General features: G+C 39.5%; 1 pseudogene; it reads left to right on the forward strand.

The window, feature by feature from the left end:
- Positions 1 to 2,672: 2,672 nt before the first annotated feature.
- Positions 2,673 to 3,238, forward strand: LOC105806355 (annotated as a pseudogene).
- The last annotated feature ends 8,475 nt before the right edge of the window (positions 3,239 to 11,713 follow it).

Raw genomic sequence — 11,713 nt, forward strand, 5'->3', positions numbered from 1 at the left:
CAAGGAAGAAATAGCATGATGTAACTAATTGCTAAGTAGTATTGTAAATAATTTTTTTTAAGGCAAGAACATTGTGAAAATAAAAAAAAGTTTAAAAAAGGCAGCACAAACTGGGCTGAACCTTGAAAATAGGTAGAATTTAGACTGGCAAAAAAAGAGGAAGAGGACAGCTCATTTCTGAATGTAAGGGAGAGAAATATTATATAAGCAAAGAAATAGCAGTTGAGTGGAAAGCTGAGAAGGCACCAGGCAAACATGAGGCTATGAGGAGACTGACCTGCCTGAACGACAGGTTCAAGTGGGAGAACTGTAAGAACAGGGTGGACCCTGACTATGAAGAATGGAAACACCCAGGCCACATACTGCCAACAGCCATGGTAGCTTCCCCCAGTGAAGGCAGCAAAATTAGAGAGGCAGCACGGCAAAGAAACTAGTGCAATAGGTACTATGGCAGAGCAAGAAACTGTAATATTTTTCTGTACAACTGAACTTAGTTTCTGTTTTAAGACCCCTATTCTGCTGAATGGTAAAAACTAAATTTCAGTTAAGTGAGAGTAATCCCAATTTCTGGTTTTCCCTTTCATAAAGGTTTCATCTAAATTGAAAAGAATTACAAAAGCCAGATTTGGGGGGTAGAGAAGGGAAAGGATGGGTGGAGGTCATTAGCCTTTATCCTCAAACATCTGCAGCTCTTCCACCAGCAGATCTACCTAGATCCTTCCCTCATCCTCTTCATCCCTGCCACAAGCCTTCGTCGGCTCTCTCTTGGCTATATCTGTCCCCCAACCCCGGCCCCCAGGCATACATACATCTCCTGTTGCCCCCTAAGTTATCCTTGCCATGGGACATGTGCACAGCTGCCCCAGGTCCACCTAACTGGACAGCCATCTCTACTGCCCTCCAGCCATGCCATCTTCCCAAGCTCTACTTTCTGGAAGACAGGAAGAACTGATTCAGATTCTTCCAGATCAATTCCCTTCATGCCTGGAACTTGACTTATAAAATTCAAAAGTCAAGAATTTGACTCTTTTATATTACAGTATGAGATATGCTACATTTATCTTTTCCTAAAAAAAAATAAGTCAGATTTCCAAACAAAAGGAAAGGGTAAGTATAATAGGAAATAACAGGGAGGGACACTGATTAATACCTCCAGTTGTTATCACATCAACCTAAACAAGACGTAAAGAGGACCTGAACTAGGGGATCTTTAGGAATGGAGAATAAATAGGTAGGTTTAGAGATATTAAAAGGAAAAACGGGCAGAAATGTTAGATAGATAGAAGTAGGGATACTGACTAACAGGAGAAATGAAATCAACCCAGAAGAACTCTGGAATCATCAAAAAGACATCAGTTTAGAGGGAAAAGGTTTTAATTACATTCACATCGACTTTCCTAGTTTAAGGTGATGATTTAAAATAGCAGCGAAAAGGATTTGAGTCTTATTCTAGCAGATAGTACTACTGAGTTGTTTCTCAGTAACATACTCATTACCCTGGTTTTCATATATTATTAGGTTTCAAAACAGCTACATAGTCTTATGAGAAAGAAAACACAACTAATCTTTTTAAAATATCTTTAAAATCTTAAAACACTAAAACCTGTCTTTCCATTTGCATCTATTAAATGGTCTCTTCTTTTGTAGGAATAGGTACACGAGTTACTTATTCTTTGAGAAAAAAATACTCAGCTGAAAAGGAGACCAAAAATAGTGTTGTGGTGTGGCAGCAATATTGGCAGCTGACGCAGAATGGGCAGCAATAAGGTTGATGATAATGAGGTTCTGGCCCAGCCTGACACAGCCCATCAAAGCCTGGAGGTGAACCCTGGTGAGCCTCGGAACTCACAGATGTACCTCATGCTACCTCGCCAACTAACTCTCTGCCCAGATGACAACCTAAAGAAATGTAAGGAAGAGTTGATTATAGCATTAAAGAGCAAAAAGCACTGCAATGACTGAAGTATACACCAGGCATTTTTGGCAAGCTGTATTTCTAGGCAGAGAGCAGAGAGAGACTTTCACACGACAAATTATTAGGTCAGTTTCAGTCAGATTAGCAAGGGAGTGACAGTCTAGTAACAAGAAAATAAATACCAAATGAAAATATTTAGGTTTATGTGTAAACATGAAAAACAGGCCATCAAAAACTTCAGGATTATGCCAGGCCATGTGCTATGTTCTTAATTTTGAGGTATATTTCCCCATTTCGATTGCATTAATTATCCTGAAAAGAAAAAGGGACAATGAAAGTATAGGTGGTAGACAAAAGAAGCTCCCCCTGCCCCCACAGCCTTCTTAACCTTCTCTCCTACCTGAAAATTTTAGTTTATAAATTAAGAATGAAGAATGTCATGTTTCAGATGACATATTCCCAATATCATATTTAAATCTATTCAATAATAAGATATTCAATCAAAATCACCTAAAACTCAAATTATTATTGCAGTACATTGAAGACAAATATTAGAACAAGATGCATGTCTATCTTTAAGGAGAAACTCCTACATCCATAAGAACAGAAAGGAAGAACTCAAGTGTTTTCTTGGTTTTGAGGCCTCGTCTCATTAATTTTGATACATATTTGAGATTTGGGGGTAAATTCCTATCCTTTTCTCCAATCTCAAATGGTCAATTATTCCTGTAGGGTCCAGATAGATACAAAGATCTGAATGCCTGATTCGTCGTGGTCCTATGGGTTCTTCCGAACCCATACCTCAAGTGAAGGATCTGAACAACCAAAGAAGAGAGCCTCTATCCAGAGAACCTCAGCACCACCTAGTAGGCCTCCTCCACCCAGAGCCACTACGAGCCCCAGGCCCTCCTCGGGGAACATACCCTCCAGCCCTCCAGCTTCTGGAGGGGCTTCACCCACCAGCCCCAGGGCCTTCTTGGGGACTGGGACTCCAAGTCCTAGAGCCTCCCTAGAGGCCTCTTCTAACCCAGAGCCACCAGAGAAGCCAATAAGAACTCCTGAAGCCAGAGAAAAGGAAAACACCCACAATCCAAACCCAGAAGAACTTTGTACTTCTTCCACCATGATGATCCCTCAGGTTTTTTCAGAGCCTGAAACAGCAAGGAAGATGGAAGACAAGGAAGAGAATAAAAGCTTATTTCAGCTGACTCACCTGAGGGCCAAGGCCTTCAGCTTCAAGTCTCTGCAGTTCCAGGAGAGAGCAATCTCACAGCACCCGAGCCTCAAGAAGAGGGATCTACAAGTCAAAATGCACAACTCTGAAGAGAAATTGCCAAGGCCCTCCCATACACATGTCTCCCCAGAGAAGCTCCTCAACCAGAGGGTATAGGTCAGAGGGATATAAGAGCCAGCATTCATTTCTAGATTCTCAGACAGTATGAATGCTGGTGGTCTCTAAAACCTGGCATTCCTGGAAGCTGAGGAACAGTCTTATGGGAGGGAGGGAGGCAAGCAGTCTTGGGAGAAGAGAATGTTAGACTCAGAGAATACTTAATTCAGGTTTTAGCATTTTTAGAAGAATAAGACTCTATGTATCAATTAAAATGGGGCTATAAAGCAAAAGTATCTATAGATAAGCACTTGTTCACACAGAGACACATAACCACACATACTCAGAAAATAGTGAACAAACCTGTCTTTGACTTAAACCACTCATTTTGCAAGACTGAAAGCCAAAAGAATAGATTTTCAGACTGTTAAATAAAGTATGATTCGGACTGTAAAAAAAAACAATTAAAAATTTAATTTTTTAAATTAAAAAATTTAAAAATTATTAAATATGTAGGCCAGGTGCAGTGGCTCATACCTCTAATCTCAGTACTCTGGGAGGCCAAGGCAGGAGGATCACTTGAGGCCAGAAGTTTGAGACCAGCCTGGGAAACATAGTGAGATCCCGTTTCTACAAAAACTTTAAAAAGTACCTAGGCATGGTGGCGTGCACCTGTATTACTAGCTACTCAGGAGGCTGAGGCAAGAAGAGCATGTGAGCCCAGAAGTTCAAGATTACACTGAGCTATGATCGTGCCACTGCACTCCGGCCTGGGCAACAGAGTGAGACCCTGTCTCTAAAAATAATGAAATAACATTTTAAAAAACATGAAAAGGTTTAAATTTATGCTAACTGAAAATGTAGACTATTTTTAGTCTATAGACTATATTTCATCTCATTCACATATTTTCAACTCACCCTCTTATCACTTTTTCTATATTCCAATGTATTATGATCTCCTAACACACTTATTAGGAGCATTATACTTATTATGCTTCATGTTTATTGTCTTCTCTCTGGCTAAAATACAGGTTCCATGAGGGCAAGGATCTCCATATCTTTTATATCAGAGAATGCTGCCCAATAAATAGTTGTTGAATTTATGATTTTGTATAGTCCATGCAAACTCTGAAGCAATAAAATCCATGTGTCTGACACATAACACACGGGTAAAGTGCTGGACAGGTATATCCTGGTTATGCTGGGAAGACACCATTACTAAATTTATTGAAGCTATAGCTTAATGATTGGGGGTATAATTCAAGGATAAATGAAACAATTCTCATATGTAGCCCAGGGTCTCACTGGCATAAACTAAAAGCAGATTAAAGGGTTCAGTAGCCCTTGCAGAACTAAACTATGGACGAATTAACACCTCCTTAAAGTAGAGTTGGGATAAGGCATAGGCCATACCATAAATGAATAAACAGTTGGAGTCAGTGATCTTCAGGTAATGCTAGGACTCAGATAAATTCTAGGTAAAGATGCATGACAATGAGAAACACATCACAACCCTGCTCTACCTGGCTGTTTCTACTAGCAATACGGATATCAATTCCCTTTATTTTTAATATCTCCTTTTATTTCTGTTCTAATTGCTCAGTCTCAGTCTCTCATTCCCAGTGTTTTGTTCTCTCTGCTGCTCTCTCACCCATGATCTCTCACCCAGGCATATGCCCCATCCAGCAGGGAGCAGAGCTTGTCATATGTAGAGAGAAGCCAGGCCTCTGCTGCCCACCAGCATATGCCAAGCTCAGCAGTGGCTGGCACACATAAATGAGTCCTGATTGGAATAGAGTGGAGCACGGACAGCCCCTAGAATTAACTGTTCTATGTATAAGGCACTGGGCATGCACCCAGAAGCTAAACGCATTCAATGCATCCAGGATAAGTCTCCTCTAAACTGGAGAAAATGGTTTTCTCTGTCAAGTGCCTGAGCTAGGTAGAATTTGGTGACACCAGGGCTCTGACAGAAGATTAAACAAAGGAATGAAATAAAGACCCAACTCATTTCTTTAAGCTGGCTTGTCTGTCTGAGTTCCCAAAGGCCTAGTGCCACAGCAACTTGAAACTCAAAATGAAGTGAGCTATCTTGATCTCTAAAGGTTCTTCTCCTTCTAAAGGTCTATGCTTCAATCACTAACACCAAATTCTCAGCATGTACTATACTACAAACAACTATGCTGAGCACCATAAGGACTACTAAATAAAAATGTAAGAGATAGTTTAAGTGGCAGGATATAATTAAGACAGGTACTGAGTTGGACCTTGAAGGATTTAGGACTTATAGGACCAAGCAGGGTCTGAGGCAATAACAATCATTTGTTGCAGAGAAGCAAAAGCGGAGATGAGCATGACATTTTAAAGACAGGAAGGACAGGGCCTAGCTGAAAGTAGGGTTCATACAGAAGAGCTACAGGAGATAAAGCAGGTCAGTCACCTTTCAGGTAACCTTGAATGTCGCAATAAGAAGTCTGGCATTGTGGGTAATGCGAGACTTTACTAAAAGTATCTGAATATAAAAGAGACATGGATAGAGCAGTGTTTCATAAAAATGCATTTGGTGGCCACAGGTAGGTTGAACTGGAGTAGATAATGACCTGAGAAAGATACACTGGAAAAATAATGCAATGTCTCAGTATTAGCAATGAGAATCACCACCAGTGTACTGGCAACTGCAATGAAGAAAAGGGACAGAGAGGCAGAGTGGGAAGGAAGAACTGTCAGACCTTACAAGGAGCCCACAATGGCACACATCCTAGGTGGGTGTAGAGTAGCACTGCCGTCTACCCCAGGAATACCACAGTGGGTTAGCACATTTGTGGCTGCAGTACCTCACCCTCTTGCCCTTCTTCAGTAAGCAAACCATGTTCATATGACTGGCTTCCCAAAAGACAGTTTTGCATATCTCTAATTTTGCCTTCTCTTTTATTTTTTTTTATTTTATTTTTTAGAGACAGAGGCTCACTCTGTTGCCCGGGCTGGAGTACAGTGGCATCATCATAGCTCATTGCAACTTCAAACTCCTGGGCTCAAGCAATCCTCCTGCCTCAGCCTCCTGAGTAACTGGGACTACAGGTGCACCACCATGCCTGGCTAATTTTTTTATTTTTTTTGTAGAGACAGGTTCTTGCCATGTTGCTCAGGCTGGTCTAGAACCCCTGGCCTCAAGCGATCCTCCCACCTTGGCCTCCCAAAGTGCCAGGACTACATTGTCTTCTCCTTTGAATTCTTCCTCCTTTTCTCCAAGCTGCTCAGCATCAAAAATTTGGAGTGAAGTTTCTACCTTATCACCACACCACAGAGATCATCTCTTCTCTTTCATTCTACAATCTTTTTCCCTTATCACTTTCTTTATCATGACCACTTTCTTATCATGAGTTAATCTCATGAAAAATATATTCATCAAAATACCTAGTTACCATGGTGATAAGAAAGCAACATTACAGACAACAAAAAATAAATGCTCTTCTCCTTTTCCTAGCTTACACATTGCTCAGTTTCCACCAATTTACCTAAAAGATTAGGCCATTAATCTCCAGTCTTTCAAAATAAGCCTGGAAATAGCTCAATCATCCCTCCAAGACCAATATATGGCACAAGCCTCATCCTAATTGCTCTAATTACATGAAGAACATAATGAGATATAGCAGCAGATGGCTACAGATTAAATTCCACAGAGAAGAAATTCTCCTCTATCTCCTCTTGTGGAAGAAACTTTGCCTTGAACAGAAAACTTAAAATTGAATCATTTTGTTCACACAACCAAATATAGGTTTTTTTAAATGTTATCTCACTTTTCTACTTCTTTCCATAGTATCTTTCCTTAATAAAAAAGTACTCATTTCATACAGGTTTATGTTACTATATATGACAGATAAATCTGTAACCTTGTTGGACAAGGAAAATATGTGCTCATAGAATTATATAATAAATCATATACTTCCACAAACCTGCACTATAATCTCAAAGATATACTCTATCAAATACAGAATTGTAAGGCAGTCTTTAATGTGGGGCTAACAACAAAATATCTCTATCTACAATATCTCTATTGCTAGTCCCAGCTTTTCACAAAAGATAGAGTGTTAAACTTCCAGCCACCATTTTAATAATCATCACTTCAAACTCAATGTCCAAAAATGCAGTCAATGTCTTAGTTTGTTTTTAACATTGATTAATTGATTGGCTAATGGTAAAGGCTCAAACCTTCAAGCTTTCTTTTCCAGCTTCTTTCAATGCTGTTGTCTGTGCTATCAAATAGTATTGTGTACACAGGGAGTCCCTATAGCATGACCCCAAAACCACCATCATCACTGAAGTGCTCAGGGCTCTTCTCACCTACATTCTCATACCTCAAAGGAGGTATCTACCACTTTGCCATGATCTGGGACTCCAGGGAAGTTCCCATGCCACTACAGAAAGTGAGGGCAAGAAAGGCAAACAAAACCCTGCTATTAGGGAAACTAGAGATAGAATCAAACTTTTCATTCTAATCTATCCAAGATAAAGGATATTCTGAAAACTCTTCTTGCCCAAAGTTATAAGTCTCTCACTTCATTTCTAATATAATTTCTACCTGGATTATTAATGTGCATCAAAATTCCCACTGCCATGGCAATCTGCAGTGGACCAGGAGAGAGAAAAATCACAGGAAGGTCCATTCTTTTTTTTCCCCACAATGTAACACTCTAACCTCAATATCAGAAATTATGTTTCACAGTCATATCTTTCAAAAATATGAAAGTGATGAGTTCTCTAAGGAGTGAACTTCCTGTCACCCTCTTCTGTAGAAAAAGCAGACATTAAATGTTATCAGCTGCTCTGAGGCAGCACAGCAGCACTAATCATTCAAAGAAAATTAGAGAAATGTTTTTTCCCTTGCTGTCGTTTCTCAAAAGCAGGCCTTATGGTAACATAAAGCGAACATATGGGATATGTGACCACTGATCCAATCATGCTATGGATCAAATATTTTTTCACTTATCAGTTTCCATTAATAAATGAAGTTGGCCTGGCTTAGATCTCTAAGTATGTCACCTTAATACTTGATTTGTATTTTTCTTACACTTTATCCTGGTATTTCTTTGCTCATCTTCATAACAAGTCAATCTGAGAAATACAAGAAGAATTAAAAATTTAGAAAACAATGATACAGAAAACATTTTGAGAAGTCATATTGTCTTGTCAAGTGTTTAAAGATACTTGAAAACTCATCTTCCAAGAATCAAATCCATTCACCATCTATGTGCTACCTGGGGAAACGGAGGAACTCCTGGGACAGCTGTTGAAACTATTTTGTCACTCATCAGGTTTAACCTTAACCTCGTTGAGGATCATTTGACTGAGTTTATGGATGAGCCAGCTCTAACTACTTCTTTCACTGTAGCAAATTCTTATAATTTTATGTTGCTTTGGCATTCATTTTAAAGACAAGTTGGACTTTCGCATACCAGAAACACGGCTCCATCACCCTTGACATGGTTTCCAGTTCTCCACCTCCTCCCAGTTCCTCAATCCACACATCTGCCTTATACAACTGCCTCCTGGTGACCAGCTCCCCATGGGCCAGCTAGATACAAGCTACCTGACTTGCCCACTGACCCTCACACCCACATGAACTGCACAGATATGCCACAGCCACCACCTTTCCGTCACAGTGTGCCTTCATGGAACTTGTGCCTTCTTGCTCTAAACCCATCAATTAGAACTCCCTGCAGGGACCCCTATCTCTCACCATTTACAAAAATTAAATTCAAGATGGATAAAAGACTCAAATGTAAGGCACGAAACCATAAGAATTCTAGAAGAAAATGTAGGAAAAACTCCTCTAGATATCAACCTAGGCAAAGAATTTATGACTAAGACCCCAAAGGCAATTATAGAAAAAATAAAAAATGGGACTTGGTTAAATTAAAAAGCTTCTTCTGCACAGCAGAGAAAATAATCAACAGAGCAAACAGACAACCTACACAATGGGAGAAAATATTCGCAAACTATACATCCAACAAAGGGCTAATATCCAGAATCTATAAAGAACTCAAACAAATTGGCAAGGAAAAAAAACAAACAACCTCATTAAAAAGTGGGCAGAAGACATGAACAGAAGCTTTTCAAAAGAAGACAAATGGCCAACAAGCACATGAAAAAATGCTCAAAGTCACTAATCATCAGGGAAACGTAAATTAAAATCACAGTGAGATATCACCTTACCCCTGTCAGAATGGCTTGTATTAAAAAGTCCAAAAACAATAGATGCTAGCCTGGAAGCAGAGAGAAAGGAACACTTATACACTGTTGGTAGGACTGCAAATTAGTACAATCTCAATGGAAAACAGTACAGAGATTCCTCAAAGAACTAAAAGTAGACCTACTATTTGATCCAGCAATGCTACTACTGGGTATCTACCCAAAGAAAAAGAAGTTATTTTATCAAAAAGACACCTACACTTGATTCGTTTACTGCAGCACAATTCACAATTGCAAAGATGTGGAATCAACCCAAGTGCCCATCAATTCATGAGTGGATTAACAAAATGTAGTGTGTATATGTGTATACACACACACACACACATATACATACATACATACATACATACACACACCATGGAGTACTACTCAGCATAAAAAGGAGTAAATTAATGTCTTCTGCAGCAATTTGGATGGAACTGGAGGCCATTACCCTAAGTGAAGTATCTCAAGAATGGAAAAACAAACACCACCTATATTCCCTAATAATTTGGAACTAATCGATGGGCACATATGGGCACAGAAAGAAGTATTAATAAAAATCACTGAAAATCAAGAAGTGGGGCAGGGGAGGAAATGAGGGGTAAAAACCTACCTAACAGGTACCATGAACAATATTCAGATGAAGGGCACACTTATAGCCCTGACTAAAGCATTGTAAAGCTATCCATGTTAACAAAAACATTTGTACCTTCTCAATATTTTTAAATGAAGAAATGATTTATAAAAAATTCCCTGTGGGAAAACCTGCTTGGGTGACACCATGGACCCCAATAAAGGCCTCAATCCACAAGCCCATCTCTCTCTTGCTCCCCACTCTCTGGTTGAGCATGTGTGTCCCGGATGACTCCCCCTCTTCCTGCTGGTCCTGTGAGGTGTGCTGCCCTCTTCTCTCTGGGATGGGTAAGTAATATAATATTTCTGTTATTTCACGTGTTTTGGTGTGTGCCTCCTGTCTTTCACCTGACCAACACATCCAAATCTAGCTTTCTCCAAGTCATGGCTCTCCTAGAGAGTGGCTATCAGTAGGAATAAACTGGACACAGGTCAGACAAGAGTCACAAGGGTGCCTGCCAGTATTAACAAATTACCCATGAGAGGGACACCTAGTCACGAATTAGACACTTGGGCATTGTGCAAGGCACACTGTAAACATCCAAGACCACCTCCTCGCAGGGCAGGGCTAGAATTTATAGCTGCCTTCCAGAGAGAGAGACCTCAATACCAAATTTGAGGAAAATAGACCATCCACTGTGCTTCATCCTTAGCCTGCATGTAATGTCCCCTCCTTTCCTCAAAAACCTAATTGGAACTCTATGTTCTCTCTTCCATACCCTTTGATAAAACATGCTCCCCAATAAAGGAGCTAATAAACTCAATCATTAAAAAATATTATCAATGACCATTCCAAAACACAACTGTTTGACATTTAAAAAGATATAGGAAGCTTTAAAACAGGAATTTCTACTACAGGATATGGGGCAGGAAAAAGAAGGCCAAAATATTTTATCACCCAAATATGTATTTACATGAAACCCATTTGAAAAAGAAAAATTAACATCCCTGTCTTAACCCTGTTTCTATGTTTCCTTAATAAAATCCTCCCTCCTTCCTAATATCTTCATTGAAAAGGCCTTCTGCTATATTAATAACCCCATTAATCCACATAAAATAAGTTATGCCTTGATAGCAAGAAAACTAAAATTTCAGCAGCTTTACACAAAGTTTATATTTCTTTTTTTTTTTTATTTCAGCATATCATGGGGGTACAGATGTTTATGTTACGTATGTTGCCCTTGCCCCCCCACACACAAAGTTTGTATTTCTTGCTCACACAATGTCCTCTATAGATCCAGAAGCTATCCTCCAAATGGTGACTTAGGAACCCAGTCCAGTATCATCTTGTGAACCGTTATCTCAACACGTAGTATCCACAACTCACATGGCAAAGAGCTTTGGCTCATAAATGACACATGTCATCTCTACTTACAGTTTACTAGGCATTAATAGAATAAGCACATGGCCCCAACCTAACTGCAAAGAAGGCAGGAAAATAGAGCCTCAGTTTAGCTCCAACCAAAAAAATAAAACAAGACTAGGTGAATACGTAGCATTCTCTCTGTCACAGTGAGGTATTTACTCTATGCATAATTAATTAACATGTACCCAAGGTCTTTATATGTATTAATATCTTTAATACAACCACCCGATGAAATGAG

Source organism: Propithecus coquereli, unplaced genomic scaffold (assembly GCF_000956105.1).
Source record: "Propithecus coquereli isolate 6110/MARCELLA unplaced genomic scaffold, Pcoq_1.0 Scaffold10, whole genome shotgun sequence".
Classification (NCBI taxonomy): domain Eukaryota; kingdom Metazoa; phylum Chordata; class Mammalia; order Primates; family Indriidae; genus Propithecus; species Propithecus coquereli.